Raw genomic sequence first — 21853 nt, 5'->3', positions numbered from 1 at the left:
GATGTGAGACAGGTGGATGGTGCCAAATTTGACAAAAATATAATAGAGATATCACTCACACAAGCTGGGATGGTATTTGAAACTTCTCCCAGAGTGCATATTGCTCTGTATCTGCCAACAATCTCATAGACTGAATTTGAACTTTTAGTTCTGACCTTCAAAATTCTATTCTACTTGGCTGCTGATCCCAACAAATCCTTTACCCCTTCAAACTCAGTGACAGTTTCTTTGACTCTAACAAAAAAGTATGTCTTTGGAAAACATCAGTGAGTCCAATTACAGTCTCATTTTCACTACCAGTTACTTTGAAGTCTTATACTCCTACTCTTCCTCTTCCTCCTCCTGTCAGCTATGACATATTTAATACCTATTATATGGAGGTACTATGTTATACATGTTAAATATTTTAGATTATTTAATCCTTAAAATAACATCTCTTGAACAAATATTCTTATCAAATTTTACATATGAGGTCATTAAAGTACATAAAGCTACATTTTAAAAGTCTTTAAACCAGGAAATGAAACACCTAGTTTAAAATTCCAAAGCCTATAATAGTCCTATCATTCTGACTTGCTAAGATTGTTGAAAAAGTAAAAACATGTTCAGTACTGGAAGAGTGAAAATCCATATTGGACTAAAAAGGAAAAAAAAAAAAATCCTGCAGTTAACCAGATCAGGAAGACAGACACATACAAAGCCAGGTGTGTAGTTTACTGTAATCGTTGTTGCTCCCAAAGTCACACTGTAAGTGTGAAACATTGTAACATCCATCTCTTTAAGTGATCTCTTTTCGATAACCCTTCTAGATTTGCTCTGCTACTCCCATCTATTGCTGGGGATGCCCAGTTGCTAAGGTGTAATTCTTTCATGACAGCATCAAATCCCTAGTTAAACTTCCTTTCTTCTAATCCCACCCTAGAAACAGTATCCAATCCAGATACTGATCCCCTCATTATCCTTCAGCAGGAACCTAACCTTTCTGAAGGATGATTCCATCTTCTGAAAGAATATTCCTCTGGCATCTCCTCCCTAGTTGCATTGAGTGAATAAATCTGATTTTCTTTCTGACTACAGTCTTGTTCCTGGTGGTGTTTGGCTGATTAAACTTTTAATTTAAATGCTAGTGTCAGAAATGTGCAGAGTTATTCATTGGAGTAGTAGGGAATTATGCCTATAATTTGACTGCATATTCATTGCCAAAAGTACATGGGAAGGCAAATTGTTTTTATGATACTACTCGAACATTTGTGTTGAAATATGGATGTTTTAAATTATTTAGTGGCAATGTGGTTCATGTAGGGGTTAAATACCAATGTTTGCTAGTTGATGAATTAGGTTTGCTCTGACTTTTCAGTCTGTCACATACTTTGTTAGGGATTGACGATATGAAGCTCAAAATTTACAGAAGAGTTTAGTAAGTTCTTTGATGAAGTTATACGTAGAGTGTTGTGAAAGCTTGCAGTGAGAGAATAATCAAAGTAGGAACCAGAGAGAAAATCAGAGAGGGCAATGAGGCAGGATTCCTGGGAAAGATGTCTCTTGAGTCGAGATTCAAAGGGCAAATAGGATTTAGGTAAATGGAAGAGTGGGAGATTAGAGAAACAAATTTCCCTATAGACATAATAGCATCTATAAAGGCATGGAAGGGTGAAATGAGAATTTCTCTTAAAGCGAGTGAAGGGAGATTATACAAGTGAGGTAAACAAAGCTTTTAGCTTGCTGGGTTTTGTGTGCAAAGATAAGGGGTTGGGACAGCATAATGAAAACGATTTGGGACTATTCTAAATATTGTCAACTACTCTCTCATTACATCTGTACCAATGTGTAGTCTACCCACAATGTATAGATTGTCCGTGACATATGATAGTTCAAGTTATAATTGTTTTGACTTTTTGATGGCATGAAAGTGATGTATATTCAGGATGCTTCTCAACGTACAATGGGGTATGTCTTACTAAACCCAACATAAATCAAGGAGCATTTGTATATGAATGACTCCTTTATACAGACTTGTAAAATGACTACAATATTAAATTTTGGATTTTTGCAAATCCATTCAGGTGAAAAATGCTATGGTAGTATAATTTTCATTTGTGCTTGTCAATTGTCTTTTGACTGTGGCTACGGTATTTGTATCCAATATATTTTTGAAGATTACTTTTGCTTCAGTCATTAGTCTTTCCTTTAACATGTGTAGATTCATGGTAATAATGAGGAAGGCCTTATCAATTTCAAGGCCATGTGGACATTCTCCAATATTTTATTCTAATACTGTTATGATTTAATTCTTTATATTTAGGCCTCTGACACATTTGAAAATTATCCTTATATCTTATAGCATGCAATATAGACTTTTATTAATTTATAACATCTAGTTGAATAGATGTTATTCAACTAATTGAATAATCAGTAGGTTTTGTAATGATCAAAGATTCAAACTTCATCACATATTAAATGAATTGTCTGGGCCAGCACCACACTATTATAATTGCTTAGATTTTAGTTATTGATTTGTTTTTGATATAATGTCTGGTTCTGTCACCCAGGCCGGAGTTCAGTGGCATGATCTTGGCTCACTGCAACCTCCACCTATCAGGTTCAAGTGATTCTCGCAATCAGCCTCCCTGGTAGCTGAGACTACAAGAGTGTGCTATCACACCCAGCTAATTTTTAAATTTTTTTTTGTAAAGATGGGGTTTTGCTGCATTGCCCAGGTGGGTATTGAACTCCTGGGCTCAAAGTGATCCTCCCGCCTCAGCCTCCCAAAGTGAGACTTGTTTTATTTTCATTTATTTTCTCACTTTTATTTTATATACTTTCTTGGTTATTTTAAAATTGATGTTAACTAACTTAAGGATCAAATTTTCAACAAAAATCTTTTAGTTAGTTTAACCTGGATTATAGTAAAATGTAAAATTACCTAGTGAAAAATAGATGTGTTTTTAGGTAGATCTTTTTTATCTAAGAACAAGGCTTTCTTTTGTTCAGGATGTTCCTCCTTCACCTGAATTTTATAGTTTTCTTCATATAAGTCTTACATTATATTTCAATTTAGTTTTAATTTTTGTTGCCATTATAATTGGGGACTATTCTTCTATTAGATTTCCCAACTGTTTATTGCTGATACATAGAAAATCTACTGGAATTTGCATATAATTATATTATGCAGCTCTATTACTACATTCACATATTTTTGTAGTGTTTTTAGTTGATTTTCATAGGCAATCTAAATATATAATTATACCACCTGCATGTGGTAATAATTTCACATTAGGGGATATTAAATAAATTCATGAAATACGGAAGTGGGGATCTAAAGATTTTAGATACAGAGAAAAGAGACAAAGAAGAGTCTGTTGGCATTTACGTAGGTAGTTAGAGATTACATTCTCTGAGGTTAGTAACATGAATAAAGGTCAGGCTTGTAGGGGAAGAAAAAAGTTGAAAACTGATGGAGTTGATTGTGGATATGTTTTGTTTGAAGTGTCCGTGGAGTATCCAATAGGCAACTAAGGTTTTAGTCTGGTCTTGGCTGCAAAAGTAAAACATAAAAACAAAGTCTTGGGGACCAAGAGCATTGTAGGAGATGGTAAAATAATAGGATAGTGTGGCAGACAGTTTTTAAGGTGGCTTCTGTGGTCCCTGCCTCCTGGTATTCATCTCCTTGGGTAGTACTCTCCCCCTGAGTAAGGGAAAGTCCTGTGATTTACTTCCAACCAAAGATGACTGGATGTATTTAATTACTTTACATAAGAGTGTTACATAACATTATAATTCCCCATCTTGCTAAGAGACTCTGTACCTGTCTAGATTTGAAGAAGTTTTCATGCTGGAGGAATTTCCGGCCTACATAGCCAAAAATTGAGGACAGTCCTCAGCCAGCAAACAAACAAACAAAAAACAACACACACACACACACACACACACACACACACACAACTGAGAACATGAGTTTCACATGCTGTAGAGAATGGAATTCTACCCATAACCACGTGAGATTGGAAGCAAATCCTCCAGTGAAGCCTCAGACGAGACGATAGACCTGGCCAACATCTTGACTATAGCTTTTTGAGACTATAAAGTAGACAACACAGCTAAGCTGTGCTCAGATTCCTGATGCAAAGAAACTCTGATATAATAATTGTGTGTTGTTTTAAGTTGCTAAGTGTGTGGTAATATTATTATGCAGCAATGGATAATTAATACGGCAACAATAAAAGAAAATGATAGAGTTTGTATGAGATAGAAAGAAAACAAGTTTGGTGTTCCAAATGTCAAAGGAGGGGAGGATATCAAAATGAAAAAGTAATAGTGAAATGTTAAAATTCACACAGTGCATGCAAGTAAGATAAGCCTATGTGGTAGCAAGAGGGAATAAGAATTATTAATACAAAATATAAATACTAGCAAGGAACAATATTAATGTGGTTTGGGAAAATGCCAGATTAGAATATGTTGAAAGTCAGAAAGTAGAAATGGATATAAAGACCAAGTCAAATGATTATTTTCATAGTGTTTTTCAAACCTTGGCTTTCTTTACAGTTAAGATTGTAGGTGATTAATTTTAGGCCAGTTGCATTCAAATAACGCAGTTCCAGCTAATTTTATGTAAATATTGAAAACTATCACAAATGTTATATTTTTATTATATTAAGATATTATATAATATTAAAGGATTGTTCTTGTGAGATAAATGAAATATTATTTAGGTAAATTATTACCATAATATTTATTAGTGCAAATATTACCAAATTGGTAACAGATTTAAAATTCAATTTCTAGAAATTGTTGTTTATATATCTAAACAACTGGATAAAAGTGAACAGATCAGAACACCTGATTATGTTGCATCATGTAAAAAGAGAGATCTTGGTCATTTTACTGAATTAAATCACTGATATTGACCATATTAATTAAGGGTTGAATCATGGAAAAAAATGGTATGTGCTAGTGGGCCCAGATGAGTATAAATGCCAGATGATTAATTATCTCATAGATATAAACAATATGATTCCTTTTTTAAATTATACTTTAAGTTTTGGCAAACATGTGCAGAACGTGCAGGTTTGCCGCATAGGTATACATGTGCTATGGTGGTTTGCTGCACCCATCAAACCATCATCTACATTAGGTATTTCTCCTAATGCTATCCCTCCCCTAGCCTCCCACTCCCTGACAGGCCCTGGTATGTGATGTTCCCCCTCTCTATGTTCATGTGTTCTCATTGTTCAACAATCACTTATGAATAACAACATGCAGTGTTTTGTTTTCTGTTCCTGTGTTAGTTTGCTGAGAATGATGGTTTCCAGCTTCATCCATGTCCCTCCAAAGGACATGAACTCATCCTTTTTTATGGCCACATAGTATTCCATGGTATATATGTGCCACATTTTCTTTATCCAGTCTACCATTGATGGGCATTTGGGCTGGTTCCATGCCTTTGCTATTGTGAATAGTGCTGTAATAAACATACGTGTGCATGTGTCTTTATAGTAGAATGATTTATAATCCTTTGGGTATATACCTAGTAATGGGATTGCTGGCTTAAATGATATTTGGCTTAAATGACAGGTGTTAAAGGGTCGGGCGTGCTGTGCCAAAGATCTTAGCAGAGCCTTGTGGGGCCCAGGCTCGCCTCGCCTGCTGTCTCTGTGAGGGTGGGTCGGTGTGTTTTCCCACATGGCCCACGCTGGCCCCGCCTGCTGTCTCAGTGAGCAGTGGGTGGTGTGTTTCCCCCTGTGTACCAGAGCACATTCTTTAGGGGAAGGCTTCAGGGTCCCTTGAGACATGGACAAGGACTTTAAATGGGACAGCATGTGTGCCAAGTGCCGAGCCCCACGCAGTCATGCCTGGAGCACCTGCCACTCCCACCCAGGGGACCCATTTCTGAGGAATGGCGCAACTTTGGGCTGCCTGGAGCTTCCTGTGCAGGGTCCATGCCATGTGTTCTGGGCAGCCACCCTGCTGTCCTCCCACTGGCATCCTGGCTAGGGGGCGCTGCTTTTGCTGGGCAGCCTTTTATGTCTTAGATCTGATGTAAAGTTTCTGTAAATCTATTTCATATCTGACCCACCAGACAGATTTTTCTTTCATTTAATAAAAATCCTTTTTGTAAAAAAAAAAAAATTCCTGAGGAATCACCACACTGTCTTCCACAATGGTTGAACTAATTTCCAGAATCTACAAAGAGTTTAATCAAATTTAGGAGAAAAAAACAACCCCCTCAAAAAGTAGGTAAAGGAAATGAACAGACACTTCCAAAAGAAGACATTTATGTGACCAAAAAACATGAAAAAAATCATCACTGATTAGAGAAATGCAAATTAAAATCACAATGAGAGATACCATCTCACGCCAGTTAGAATAGTGATCGTTAAGTAGGAAACAACAGATGCTGGAGAGGATGTAGAAAAATAGGAACACTTTTATATGACTTATTTTTTAAAATCTTACTTTGGAATTGGAAAAACAATTAGGTAATATATAGTGAGATGCAATCATAAAGTAAAAAAACTTTCTGTGTATCGGCACGTAACTAATAGAATATTAATATAACTAAATGAAAGATGTAATTTCATGAGGTAGTAACATGAATAATGAATTTTGAGGGAAATATAAACATTATTTGGAGGTTGAAAGGAGTTAATTATTTTGACTAAACATGCATTGGCTATTTGGAAGTCTGTATTTCATAATAGCACACTTATGGTTTCAGAGGGCTATCGGTTAACCGTTGAAAATATCTGGATTTATTATACACATTATTTGTTCTATTCATATCTTCAAAAGCAAGAAACACAAGAAAGAAAATGTCCTTGGAATTTCAATGGCTCTTTCTAAATATATTTGACTTCTTTCATCTAGAAAGCCATTCCTTTATACTAAAATTCATTGCAGACACAAAAAGATGGTAAGATTAAGGAATCCACAGAGATTGAGAGAAATAAGAATTTTCAAACAAGCATCTTCTAAAAAGTTGAATGACCTTTTGACATGGTATTTGCCAGCAATTTTTCCCAGTAATATAGGAAGCTTAGAAATAGCAATAGCTTTGAAAACTTTCATCCTGCTTTTTAAAGCTTGCTCTGATGTTCAAGCAAATTAAATTTCTCTTCGGTGGTTTCTCTGCAGTCATTTTTATTCATTGATAAAATATGTAAGACTTGAGCACTGGACATTAAATAGCATCCATTTATACAGTGGTGTTCCCATTAGTCTTTTTGGTGTGCCGATATGCATTAAGGGAAGGGGGCTTTGTATTTCCTGCACTACACTTAACTATTACTTTTGAATAGTTCTATCTGTCCTTCTATGGTGTTGTATCTGATGTTTCTTTTAGGTGGTTTGTTAAGCCATATTTGCATTTCAGACAGGTATACCATCAGAGTATAAGGGGTTTCGTTGGGAAAATATGTGTCACATATTGCTTTTAAGATTAGAACACTAGAGATATGCAAAAACAAGAGCAGAAATAACAAGAAAATATAAAGACAATTTCCTTCAGATTGAGTAGGAGTAAATGATTCAACTGTGCTGTTTCCTCCACAACACCTGGTATGTGAGCTTAATGAAAGGCTATCAGTATGGTGGTCAATACATTTATGTGTCCAGTTTAATGTCTAGAGTCTGGCTGAATAAAGGAAACTTGTTCAGATAGCCACATATAAGACTAGGATTAATTGGAGTTAAGTTTTGCAGGTATTTGTGCTTCAAAATAATACATTTAAGTGAAGATTCCTCTTATAAGTTCCAGAGCTGAAGTCCAACAAAGGGAACTAATCAGAATTGGTAGAAGTTATTCAGTTTCATACATGCCTATGAACTTCAAAGGCTATAAGCAATACAGCTACTTACTCTACAGTTTCTGAGGCATGTGGTTAAGAAAAACGCAAGTTATATATAGATAGGTACCACTTGCTAAATTCCAGCCCCAGCTACAGTCCTCGGACCTCATGAATCTTAAAGATAAAGGACCACTACCATTGACATTTCTTGAAAAAACTGACTTCTTCTGAGTTAAGGTCATGTACTTCATAAAATACTAACTAAGAATATCTCCAGCTTCCCAATTCATCATGGCCTGTGCTCTAGGTTTTGATGATGCGGAGGTAAAGCCCAGGTGAGAAACATGTACTTGCATGGATTCTACAATATAAGAGGTACCTCGATTCTGTGGGCCATCCCAATAACTTACTGGAAGTTAAAAAGATGAATTTGAAATTGGAAGCTCTTCAAGCCTTTTATCTGTGCCCTTTTCATAGAAATAGCATAGATTAATAATTAAAGAGAGTACAGATAGCGTATCCCATTTGGTCAGAATGAATAATATACAAAATGTACCTAGGACTAGCTTGATTACTTGGGAGAAATACTACTACTTAGTTCAGAATAACAGACTAATTTAATCCAAAACACTATAAAAGTTTGCCTGATGCCCTTCTTGACCACATGTTCTCCTCCAAGCATACATACCTGAGCTCATACACGAACACATGGACACACAACACACACACTAACACATATAAACATACATACACAACCAGACACACATCCTAGAATTACTTTCAATTTAGGAGAGAATCTACTCTGTGTAAATCTAGCTTAACTTTGCAACTACTAAAAGGTCTGTGTCATGTACAATTTGCTCAATGAACTGGAAAGAATGTTAGTATTTCAAATTTAAAATAACCGAATTTAGTGAATAATTTCAATGAATTATGCCAGCTCTGTGCCAGTAAAAAAAAAAGGAAGAATTAAATATACAAATTGAAAATCAGATAATGTACTTTAAAACTTCATGGGCTATAAGATACAAGGAATAAAAATATATGCATTTCTATTACCAGGAGTTTAATTAAACTGGAAAAAACCTTACAAAGACACTTAAGTAGTTGTGAAAGTAGTTTTTATTGTTGTCTTCTGATTAAAAATAAAAATAAAAAATAAAACATCTGGTGGTATCACAGGAAAGTTTATTTTAAAAATTTTCCTGGCATTGGGCTGCTGCTTTCACAGGGAGTCAACACATACATATTAAACATGATGGAATGATCGTTATTTTATCAACATAACACATTACTCACTCTGTTACCTGTAGTTGGCTGACTCCTCTGTAGTCCCCAATCTCTGCTACATATTTTGGGCAGAACGACCAATCAGAAGAATTAGTCACAGAAAACAAAACAGGACTCAAGTACTGTGGATATTTATATAAGGCCCAGAATATTGTCTCAAAATGAAGAAAAAAAAGAACAAAAGAAAGGAAGAGTGGAAGAACAATAGAATGAAGGAGAGAAATTTTCTTATATTTTTATCCTGGTATTTCCGTATCACTTGAGAAAGCTGCAACTTAAATTTGAAGAAGCATGGAGAAGAGATACACAATTGATAGCCATATTTACCATCATCTTAGTTTGGGTTCCTGCAAATGTGGACTCTTTGATAAGGATTTGGGGACAAGTGTTTTATTTTGGATGTGATTTCAGAAAATACGGTAACAAAGTGGGAAAGTGAAACCAAGAATGGAGTAAGGAATTTAAAGCGTACATTAGGGATCAGGTTAAATCCATGGGAGAATAAACCTTGAAATTTCTACACCAAGGAATTAGGGAGCTGAGATATAAACCAACCAACTCCCATCCTCGATTGGTTGAAGATTGTGTCTGGAGCATTCACTCACCCTCATGGCATTTCTTGACTCTTACATCCAGAGAATAGACAGAGGAATCCATAGACACGAATGGGAACTAAAGGAGACCCTAATAGCTTCTGCTATAACTATGTAATTTTCTTTTCAAATTTTACCAAAGTTTTGCACTTTAGGGTTTATCTGTGTCCTATAACTGATTCCAAGTCTGAAAATCACTATTATAAATCTTTATCAGGTAGAATGATTTCATTATAATCCAATAGAATGTGGTCTCCATGAACATAGAAATTTTTAGCTTTTTTCCCACGACTTGTGTCACCCAACACTTAGAACATTTCCCAGTTCATACTAATTGCACAGTAAATATTTGTCAGTGAACAAATGTCTTTGTAGAAAACAACAAAGCCAAAACCGAAATAGCTTAAATGTGAAAATGTGTTGCCTCATAACACATAAGCAGTCTTTAGAGTTGACAATTATGGTCCTTTGCTCACAGATTCTCTTCACTCTTTTCTCTACGGCTGGCTGGCTTCATTCATAGACTAGGAACAAGATGGCTTACTCAAATCCAGACCCCATATCAAATAGGAACAGAGAAAATCGAAAGGGGAGAGCTGCCTCTAAATTACATATATGAACGAATTAATAATAATTTCAGCCCTGATGTGGCTTTGGTGACTGAGGCCAGGAGAATTGCTGAGGCAAGGAGTTTGAGACCAGCCTGAGCAACATAGGGAGACCCTATCTCTAAGAAATATGTATAAAAATTATATCTATTATAAAAAAATGAGGCAGAAGTGGTGACACAAGCCGGTAGTGCCAGTTACTAAGGCAGGAGTATAGGAGTTTAAAGTTGTAGTGAGCTATGATTGTGCTACTGCACTCAAGCCTGGGTTACAAAGTAAGACTCTTAAAAAATAAAAATAAAATCAAAGGAATATAGAAGACCTTTCCCCGAATCCCCTAGCAAAACCTTCCTTTGTGTTCTGAATCACATTACACATCTATTTCTGAAACTAACCCTGGCAAAGAAGATGGGGTTACTCTTTCACCTCTTGGGATGTAAATCTGCAAAAATTAAAGAAACCTTTGGTGTTTACTATTCTTTTTATATGTAGTCCTCATTCTAAGTTCTAGGGGGTAGGTTTGGGTAATTTGCCAAATGTAGCACATATAAGTATAAATGCATGTTAGAGATGGACTTTTTTGCCATATGGAAAAGTGAAAATGGGCTGAAAACAAATATCTTTCCATTGACAAGTTAATTAAGCCTCCTAATCAGTCACAGTCATTTGAACAGCATGGTTGCTGGAATGAGAATTAGTAGGATAGCATGATGGACAAATGGGATACATTTTGTAGAAGAAAATATCTTTGACATATATATAAATGTTTTGAAAATATGATAAAAGCAAAGCCATGTTTTGAAAGAGAAAAGGCAACTTAGTTATTAGGCAATGGGGCAGATGATAAGAAAATTTATTTGAGAATTCAAGAAATGGAACTGTGTGCTTGATACATTAATCCTATTCCACCCAATACATTATGATATTTTATATCTATTTTCCCACTTGATGACAAATTTCTTGAGAGTATATTGTTTTATCTTTTTCATTAGGCCCAATTACATTGTCATACGGACGTTTGTTGCATTAAATTAAATAAAATAATTTAGTTTTATAAGCTACCAGCTAAATTATATGATTCCACAATTTTTTCAAAATTGTCTTAAAAGTTTAGCTACTGGTAATGACTAACATTAATATTTCCCTAATGGTTCTCACTATTTATCTTCATAGACTCTTTTCTAGATAATGAAATTATAGAAGATGGAAGTGTTTTGTATTTTCCCAACTAAGATCAAGTTTTACATATTTTGGCATACAGTTAATTAACTCATCATCCATATTTATTTCCCAGATAAATATTATAATTTTGGTAGAAACAGTCAATTTTATAGCTATTTTCATACATTTCACAAGCTAAAACTTAATACCAGGAGACATGATTTCTTCCATATTTATTGATACACATATAAATTTTACTAGGTTGCAATATCTCTTAATAAAAACTTGTTTTCTGTTTCTAAGAACTAAGCATTTTTTCCCAGAAATGTCAATATTGTTATGTAGTTTTGTAACAATCATTTAAAATGCCTGCATATAATGTAATGGAAATGCTATACTATGATTTAAAAAACTACTTCCTCACTTTTGTATATTGACCATTTTCTCTCCAAGTTTTTGTGACCATATCAATATCCTAACATACATGTTCTCACAGGGTATATATTTTTCACAGAGTATATTTCTTGATATGTATTTATTGTATGAGTGAGTGCATGGGTGTGCGTTCTTTTAGAATGATCTTGTTATTTCTGACTAGGGGCCTAAGGAGTTGCTAAACCTCCTAAATATATAAACTGGGATTAGAATCACTTAGAAGATACCTTGGCCTCAGTGTCCCCACCTCTTGAAAAGAATAACGAATTCTGAGCTTTACTGTGAGGGGATCCTTTGGTTGCAAAAACAAAACAAAACTCCAGAAAATCACTTGAGTTAATCTGAAGGAAAAAAGTAAAGAACATTTCAAGAAAACCAAAGCAGCAAACAGCCTTACCTGAAACTCAACACAAAATATGAAGTCTTCCATGACCAAGGTCCCTTCACCTTAACATCTCCTGTTTGCATAATGGATTTTCCTTTTCTTTTTCTGTTTATGTCTGTGTTGCTCCATTCTCTGCATCCTGCCTTCCTTTTATTGACCACAATCCATCATGTTGAAATGCAAATGAGGTCACTTTTGACCCTTGAGGTTACAAGACCTTCTATAACTAATGCTCACAATAAGTTATAAATGATTCTGTCCTCCAAATTCCCAGAAAACAGAAACTATGTTTCCTGACTTGGATCAGGAGTCTTTTTAGTCACAATTAAAGGAAGAAGTTGGTATTGAAGCATTTTAGATTCCTACTTCCGTTAGTGTGGTAAAGATGGAAATTCTCTGAAAAAGGTATCCAGGCTTGCAAGCATCCTAAAATGTACTATTTATAAATTTTGAAAGTATGTCACATCTATTAAAATGACAGATTCCTTTTTTTATGTCTTCTATCCATCAATAATATTATCAATATTATGTATTTTATCCAGCAATTATATTTTACTGTATTTCATTTGTTTCATAGTAGTATTTATTGTGGAAAAAGAATGGCAAGGCAGAGTCCTCTACATCTCCATCCATTTAACTTGAGACCTTGTTAGAAATGCAGAATGTACTAAGAATCTACATTTTGTCTAGATGCTTAATAGGTTCTGTGAATATAGTACCTACCTCATGTATCATTCCACTGGAAGTCAGGATACACTAAGTATTTAATTCCTGGATCTGTCTCTAATGCAGTTTGTTCAGTTCTATGTCTATTTCTTGTCCGTACCAAACAGGTTCATCTCAGTGTTGCTAGACCATGGACTCAGTTTTTCTGTAATTACTCAGTGCTTTTAAAGTGTCAACTCTTGACTTGATTACATAAAGTTCATCAATTTTATTTTGTGTATGTTATCCTACTGATATTCTTAATTGCTCTGGTAAACGTCTATGAAGTATCATAATATCTAGAAATGTAGTTCACCCATATAATTATTTTTATAAGTCTATTCAGTAAGAAATGTGATGAAACTTTTATGTTTTCAGGTAGAGGAAAAATATATATTTCAAGCTAAGTGTTTCTTAGAAATATTTCCCTCATAATTCAACCACCTTTTTCTTGATGGCATTTTCATTATGAATGAAAATATATTTTCCCTATTTTCTAGCTACAGTTAGAAATTTGCCGTTTAACTCTTCCCTAACTACCATATGTAGATTATGCATGTATAATTTAATGTGGATTTAAAAAAAAAATAGGAGGTTCCTTGAACTTTATATTAACTATGCTTAATTTTTTATTCTTCAATATGTTTGTTTCTCTTAGTTACTTGATGCCAATAAATACATTTCTGAAGAATTTCTGTGTAATAAGTTGAAATATATATCATATTGAATTAATCTCAACCCTGACATTGATGGATTTATTAATTCCTTCTTTTTTTCAACAACATCAAACACTGGTCGGGTACAATGCCATTAGTTCTGGGAGTGCAGAAAGTACACGTAAGCTACAAGTAACTGCAGCTACTAAGGTAAATTTTTTATACTTATATTATTATTTCATTAGCAGGAATAGCAAGGATATCCCTTCTTTCCTCTTGCCTTCCAATCTTCTCTAGTGCCTTTGCTGGCCAAAGGTAAACTTTTTTTTTCTTTTTTTTGCACAGGCCCCTCATGTAGAATATTACTAAATGGTGGATTTGGAGTAGAGTATATTACATAAGTGACTGACACAGTCCTCCCCTTTGGCTACGTAGCATTAAATTATAGACCACACCACGTATTTGAACTTCTATGCAACAGCAATAATGGCTTCTTCATGGTTCTGCTAACAAGATGTGCCAGTGTTTTATAAGAAGACACTCACCTCCTCTTTCCTAAAAGAGTCTTAACAAATAAAGTATGTGTCCCTGAGCAATGTGAAATCCGTTTCTAGCTTTCTCACAAGCTCAACTGAATGCTCTGTAACCTAAACACTAAGTAGTAAAGTTAACTGTACCCCAAATCCTCAGATGAAATAGTAAATGGAAAGGATAAGGGATAAAAAATAAACATCATTACATGTATATATACATATACACACACACATAACAAGAAAGAAAATATGGATATCTGATGTGTCATTTCTATGGGTTATTATAAGGTGTGAGTTGATACAATTTCCTTCTTCCCAACCATTCCATATTATTTTTGTCCTCAAAAAGTAATTAATCTGGATTCTTTATCTCTCAGGATAACCCAAAACTTCATTACTAAAAGATTGAATCCTCATTCATACTATGGGGTTGTTTTAGTTGCTAAGCTTTCCTATTAGCATTTGCTATTGTACAATAAAGCAATAGAGAATCCTAGAGAATCTGCTGGCTTGCAGATATAGCTTATTCTTTCCTATCATGTATCAGCAACACCATTTCTTCCTTGGCAGTCTGAAACAACCACTTCACCCATTGGAATAACTTTGTCTGCCCATTGGCTCAGGGATATATACTAAATGTCCATGCATTTTACCAAAATATATCTCATTAATTGCTGTTCTTCAGGTCCAGTCAATTTGATGTTATCAATATAGTGAACTATGATATTCTGAGGCATATCATTATGAACATCTCTTTTAACCTCCTTATGGCAGAAAGTAAGCACATTGACATTTCCCTGAGACAACACAGTGAAAATGACCTTCTGCTACCATGTCTCTCAAATCCATGTGGAGAAAAAAACATTTGCCAGATCAATAATTATTTATCCATGCTAGGGTTGTGTTAATTTGTTCCAGTAAAGGTACCACAGCTGTAACAGTGGCTGTAACTAAATCAACATCTGATTAAGTTTACAATCAGATGTCAGTCAGTTACACAGTCAGTCTCCAAGATACGTGCATGGCAAACAAATGAGTTAAATTGAATATATATTTTTTCAAGTCCTTGATGGTAGGACTCAACTCAGCAGTTTTCTCTGGGAATCAGAAGTGATTTTGGTTAATTTTCCTGGTAAAGAAAGAAGTCAAAACAACTTGCATTTAACCCTTTTTATTCTCACTGTCATCTATAGTTGAAGGAGGTAATGACATATTCAAGAATTGGGAAAAAAATAACCGCAGGGTGAGTTTTTGCTCTACTGGCCCTGTAAGAGACTGACGTAGGCCAATTCTACTCTTATCCTTTAACCTCTATGTTTTATTTAACTAATAGACCAGAGTGAGAGTTTTGGTTCCCAGCACTTACTGTCAATTCATGTGAGTGTCTAGTAATCTCTGAAACATCTGGATATTCTTTCTCCAGTATGCAGTAACCTTTGTAAATGACATTAGCTGATGCTGGAGATGGCTTCAAGAAATATTCACAGCCTTGCAGGACTTTTCCTCAAAAGGGCCCGGACACTCTCTCAGTCCAAGGGCTTCAGTTCATGAACTGGCTTAAGTCCAGAAATGTGAGAGTGAGTTGTCATTTGACAACTCAAGTCTGGTTCCTGGCTACAAGGCCTAGACATTTTTCTTTTTGAGAGGAAGTAGTATTTTTATAGATTGCTCATACATGAAATTTATTTGATGAATATGCTACTGCAAAAGATCCTATAGGTCAAAATATTGTAATTACCATTTTGTTCCTGCTGCCTATTTTGTTAATGTGTACACATTGTCTCTGATGGTTAAACACTATAATTTAGCCTTTGTCACTCTGAAATACTGTTAACTCCACTGAAATTGGTAGACTAACGGTGACATCTCCTATGATCTGCGCTACAAAGAAAGATACTACAGAACATTTTCAAGAAGCTGGAGTTCCCACTTGAAGTTACAGTCATGGGCCACATACTGATGTTTCAGTCAGTAAGGGGCTGCGTAAACCACAGTGTTTCTATAAGATTATACTGGAGCCAAAACATTTCTATCACCTAGTATTTACTATACTATATTTTACTACTATTTTAGTGTATACTTCTACTTACAAAAAAAAGCTCATTGTAGGCCGGGTATGGTGGCTCACGCCTGTAATGCCAGCACACTGGGAGGCCGAGGCAGGTGGATCATGAGGTCAGGAGTTCAAGACTAGACTGACCAACATGGTGAAACCCTGTCTCTACTAAAAATGTTGGCATGTGCCTGTAATCCCAGCTACTCCAGAGGCTGAGGCAGGGAAATTGCTTGAACCTTGGAGGCAGAGGTGGCAGTGAGCCGAGATCATGCCATTGCACTCCAGCCTGGGCGACAGAGACTCCCTCTCATAAAAAAAAATTATACGTTCATTGTAAACAGCCTCAGGCAGCTCCTTTAGGAGGTACCCAGAAAAAGGTATTGTTATATAGAAGATGACAACGCCATGCACATTATTTCCCTTGAGGACCTTCAAGTGACGGACAAGATATGGTGGTAGAAGACAGTGATACTGGTGATCCTGACCGTTTGTAGGCCTAGGCTAAAGTGCGTGTTTGCCTCTTAGTTTTCAACAAAAATTTCAAAAGTAAGAAAAATAAAAAACATTAAACACAAAAAAAAGCTTATCGAAAAAAAACTAAAAAAATATGTTTGTAATTTTTGTACAGCTATACAATATGCCTATGGTTTTTCTTTTTTTTCATTGTAGTTTAGGTTCTGGGGTACAAATGCAGATCATGCAGGATTGATGCATAGGTACATACATGGCAAGGTGGTTTGCTGCCTTCATTCCCCCCATCACCTATATTTGGCATTTCTCCCCATGATATCCTTCCCCATTCACCACTGTCCCTCCCCTAGCCCCCAACAACAGACCTCAGTGTGTAATACTCCCCTCCCTGTGTTCATGTGTCCTCATTGTTCACCCATCTATGAGTGAGAACATATGGTTTTTGATTTTCTGTTCTTTTGTCAGTTTACTGAGAAGGATGGTTTTCAAATTCATCCATGTCCCTACAAAGGACATGAACTCATCATTTTTTATGAGTGCATAGTATTCCATGGTGTATATGTGCCATATTTTCTTTGTCCAGTCTATCATTGATTGGCATTTGGGTTGGTTCCAGGTCTTTGCTATTGTAAACAGTGCTGCGATGAACATACATGTGCATCTGTCTTTATAATAGAATGATTTATAATCCGTTGGGTATGTAACCAGTAATGGGATTGCTGGGTCAAATGGAATTTCTATTTCTAGATCCTTGAGGAATCGCCACACTGTCTTCCACAATGGCTGAACTAATTTACACTCCCACCAACAGTATAAAAGTGTTCCTATTTCTCCACATCCTCTCCAGCATCTGTTGTCTCCAGATATTTTAATAATCGTCATTCTAACTGGCATGAGATGGTATCTCAATGTGGTTTTGATGTGCATTTCTCTAATGATCAATGATGATGAGCATTTTTTCATATGTTTTCTGGCCTCATATATGTCTTCTTTAGAAAAGTGTCTGTTCATAAACTTTGCCCACTTTTGAATGTTTTTTTTTTTCTTGTAAATCTGTTTTAGTTCTTTGTAGATTCTGGGTATTAGCCCTTTGTCAGATGGGTAGATTGCAAAAATTTTTTCCCATTCTCTTGGTTTCCAGTTAACTCTAATGACTATTTCTTTTGCTGTACAGAAGCTCTGCAGTTGAATTAGGTCCCATTTGTCTATTTTGGCTTTTGTTGCCAATGCTTTTGGTGTCTTAGCCATGAAGTCCTTGCCTATGCCTATGTCCTGAATGGTTTTGCCTAGGTTTTCTTCTAGGCTTTTTATGGTGTTAGGTCTTATGTTTAAGACTTTAATCTATCTGGAATTAATTTTAGTGTAAGGTGTCACGAGGGGGTACAGTTTCTGCTTTTGGTACATGGCTAGCCAATTTTCCCAATACCATTTATTAAACAGGGAATCCTTTCCCCACTGCTTCTTTTTCTCAGGTTTGTCAAAGATCAGTTGGTTGTACGTGTGTAGCACTGTCTGCAAGGCCTCTGTTCTATTCCATTGGTCTATATCTCTGTTTTAATACCAGTACCATGCTGTTTTGATTACTGAAGAGACTAGGCTTTACTTATGTTAAGGCACTATAATAACATAAACTCAGGAAGCTGTTTTGCAATTAGATAGATACATATTCTCCTCAAGTCTCATCAGTACTAATCCTTATTTGCTACAGAATTATAAATAACATTAGACAAGGGTATGCTCTGAAGCAACCATGCTAAGTCAGACCCAGAAAGAAATACGTTGTATTCTGAAAGTATTTCAGAAATCTCAGAATATATATATATATATATATTTATATTTCATATTAGTTGGATTATGGTACATAGGCACATAGAAAAAGGACATTCTAGATTAAAAGAAATGTTCATTTTGCTCAATATCTGTCTTTGTACTCAAGCACATATTTAAACAGATAATTCCTGGGAGAAAATAAAATATAATGCCTATTTTTTTTTTGTTCTATGCATTCTTCTCTGGGTTGTGTTAATGTTTAGTTTGGATATACCAAAGAGCCAAAAATTAATATTAATTCTAAGAGATTAAGACTTCTTGGACAGGAGTTTAGATTTGGATAAAGACTGACCAAAAATGAATGAGAGGGAGAGGCTGTTGGAATCATTCTCATGAGACATTTGAATCAGGAAGAGTTTTTATGGCTTTAAGAAGTCCGTAATAGAGCTGAAACCTTCAGTCCCTCAAATTCCTTCCGCCTAGTTAGGGTGGCACAGTCAGTCCACCTGATGCAAAACTGGCCTATTCTGGGTTGAACAACATTTCCATTGTTTCATACGTTGGATTGGTTGTGAATCCAGTGAGATACTGCCTCATATTTACATATTTGTAGTTGCAAAAAAATTGAAGAAACTATGTTATACAGCTAATTAATTTTATCAACTTGAATGATCCAATAAATTGTTGTACAAAGTTTAGAAGGGAGGGACTGAAGGTTTCAGCTCTATTACTGTCTTCTTAAAGCCATAAAAACTGATGAACCACTGCATTTCTTCTTATGAACAGGGTCTATGAAGATAAAATTTGTGTTACTTTTTTGCATATTAGAATATGTCTTACAGAAATTAATAGATGTTGTGTAGCTCCTCCAGTTTCTGAATGGTTAGAAGGACAGGACTGGTGTTGATATTGCAAAAAATAGCAGGAATGAAAGCTATAGGTCATGGGAAATTGTAGATTTGGGGTAGAGACAAGTAGTGTTTTTTTTTTTTTATAAATTTCGCAGGAACAGTATAATATGAATTAGTCATGTTGTTTTCAAGAGAGACCTATGTCATTTGGCCATTGTTAATATAATGCAAGGAGGTTCACTAATGGATCTGGGTAAGATAGGATTGGTAAGCAAGTTTGGAATAAGGATATAAACTCTTTTATCATGGAGAACAGACAGCTCAATAGATGACAAGGGAAGGGTACTTTTTGATGAATACACCAGTGGGGCATGGAAGAAAGGCAAGTGAAAGAATTACTTGCCATCTAGCTATCAAGTTGGTTCGTGATCAGACTCAGGAAAATAATTTCCCAAGGGTGTTCAGGATTGCTATATATATAAAACACATATTATAATACTTAAACACATCAGTAATTAATTCATCCAAAGTTTATTTAGAACCTATCCTTGGTAGTAGGAAAATAGTTGTCAGTTGTATTCTCTTTCTCAAGTTGCTTCCTATCCTAGAAGAGAGAATGTAGGATCACCATAAGTTCCTGTAAGCTCTTAATAAAAGGGAATCATTATCTGAGAGAAAGAATCACCCTCTGACATAAATATATCAATTGCAACATCAGTACTCTCCTCCTAAACCAATCAGAGTCAAATATATGCATATATATTTGCCCTAAATCTTTTTTTTTTTTTTTTTTGAGACGGAGTTTCGCTCTTGTTACCCAGGCTGGAGTGCAATGGCGCGATCTCGGCTCACCGCAACCTCCGCCTCCTGGGTTCAGGCAATTCTCCTGCCTCAGCCTCCTGAGTAGCTGGGATTACAGGCACACACCACCGTGCCCAGCTAATTTTTTGTAATTTTTAGTAGAGACGGGGTTTCACCATGTTGACCAGGATGGTCTCGATCTGCCGACCTCGTGATCCACCTGCCTCGGCCTCCCAAAGTGCTGGGATTACAGGCTTGAGTCACCGCGCCCGGCCTGCCCTAAATCTTTAAGGGTTATACGTGGGTAACTCTAGTTTTCTACTTAGACACTGTTCTATAAAGACAAGTGTTTTATATAACTGTTTATGTGGTAAGTCCTCATTGCTGGTTAATAGCTGTAAAATTTTATGGCTAGGGAAATCCTTATAATGGGGTATTATACTTTCCCTCGGTGTTTTAGCTAATGTGATATGCTATGTGTCCAGCAATTTTAGTTACATGGCATTATGTATCTCCAAAAATAGTGTCCATGTCACTTGTAATGTCAATTTCATGATTGATTTCATAAGCTTAGACTGTAATAGCTGGGCTTTACCATAAAAACATACTGAGCACATTAATGTTAGGATTTCTACATCTCAAAGTCAGTTTTAGAAACAAAAACACCCCCCCCAAAATACAATCAAAAAGTAAAACAGTAGTCCTTTTTCAAAAACAGGAGTAGTATCAACTTCCTTGTAAAGTAAGCACATGAAGGAGATCAATTGTTGTATGATATGCTTATTTCCTTAAGTAGCATGGCCTCTACAATAGTGTTTAACACATCTTCTTGACAATTAAAGGGATGCATATGGAAGTGAACTCATTCTTTAGTACTTGAAATGTTGCTGCAGTTCTGGCATTGGTGCAAGTAAAGACTTTCAATTCTTAAAGTGATGTGTTATTAGAGAAATGAGGATGAGAAATTAGAAATGAAGAACCATGGGGACGGGCGTGATGGCTCATGCCTGTAATCCCAGCACTTTGGGAGGCTGAGGTGGGTGCATCACGAGGTCAAGAGATCGAGACCATCCTGGCCAACATGGTGAAACCCCGTCTCTACTAAAAAATACAACAATCAGCTGGGTGTGGTGATGCGCACCTATAGTCCCAGCTACTCAGGGGGCTGAGGCAGGAGAATTGCTTGAACTCAGGAGGCGGAGATTCCACTGAGCCGAGATTGCGCCACTGTACTCCAGCCTGGCACCTCGCTACTAAGCAAGACTGTCTCAAAAAAAAAAAAAAAAAAAAAAAAGAATCATCTGCCTCCATGAGGGACAGAAACTTTGGGCTACATCATGAGGCTGTTCTGGCAAAACTGAATTTGATCCAAGAACTGTTCTCAAAGATTTGTTCCCTCTTTGTAATTATAAATTTAAGTTTTATTGAATATGGTTTGATCATGTATTGTGCTTATAAGACACAAAAAATATAGGAAACAATCTTATTTTCACCACTGTGGCCCTTACCCATTTTCTATCCCCACTATCATACCATAGGTAATTATAATTGTTGGTGTATAAGCAAGTAAAAGCAAAATACACACACACACACACACACACACACACAAACATAATAACCCTCACAGTCATCCTTACTTACATAAATATGACATTATACACATTCTTAGATACCTTGCTCTTTTGACTTGAAAATATATCCTGGGAATTTCTCAATGACACTGTAGATAATTTCCTCTTTCTTTTACGTGT

At 35.7% G+C, this 21853-nt stretch overlaps 1 protein-coding gene across 5 annotated transcripts in view; it reads right to left on the bottom strand.

Moving 5' to 3' along the window:
• Positions 1 to 21853, bottom strand: part of LOC118150508 (uncharacterized) — a 683858-nt gene that overhangs the window by 50372 nt on the left and 611633 nt on the right. The gene's annotated exons all lie outside the window — the stretch shown is intronic.

This window comes from Callithrix jacchus, chromosome X, assembly GCF_049354715.1.
Source record: "Callithrix jacchus isolate 240 chromosome X, calJac240_pri, whole genome shotgun sequence".
NCBI lineage: Eukaryota > Metazoa > Chordata > Mammalia > Primates > Cebidae > Callithrix > Callithrix jacchus.
Note: the sequence above shows the minus strand (reverse complement) of the source record. Positions and strands in the feature narration are given on the sequence as shown.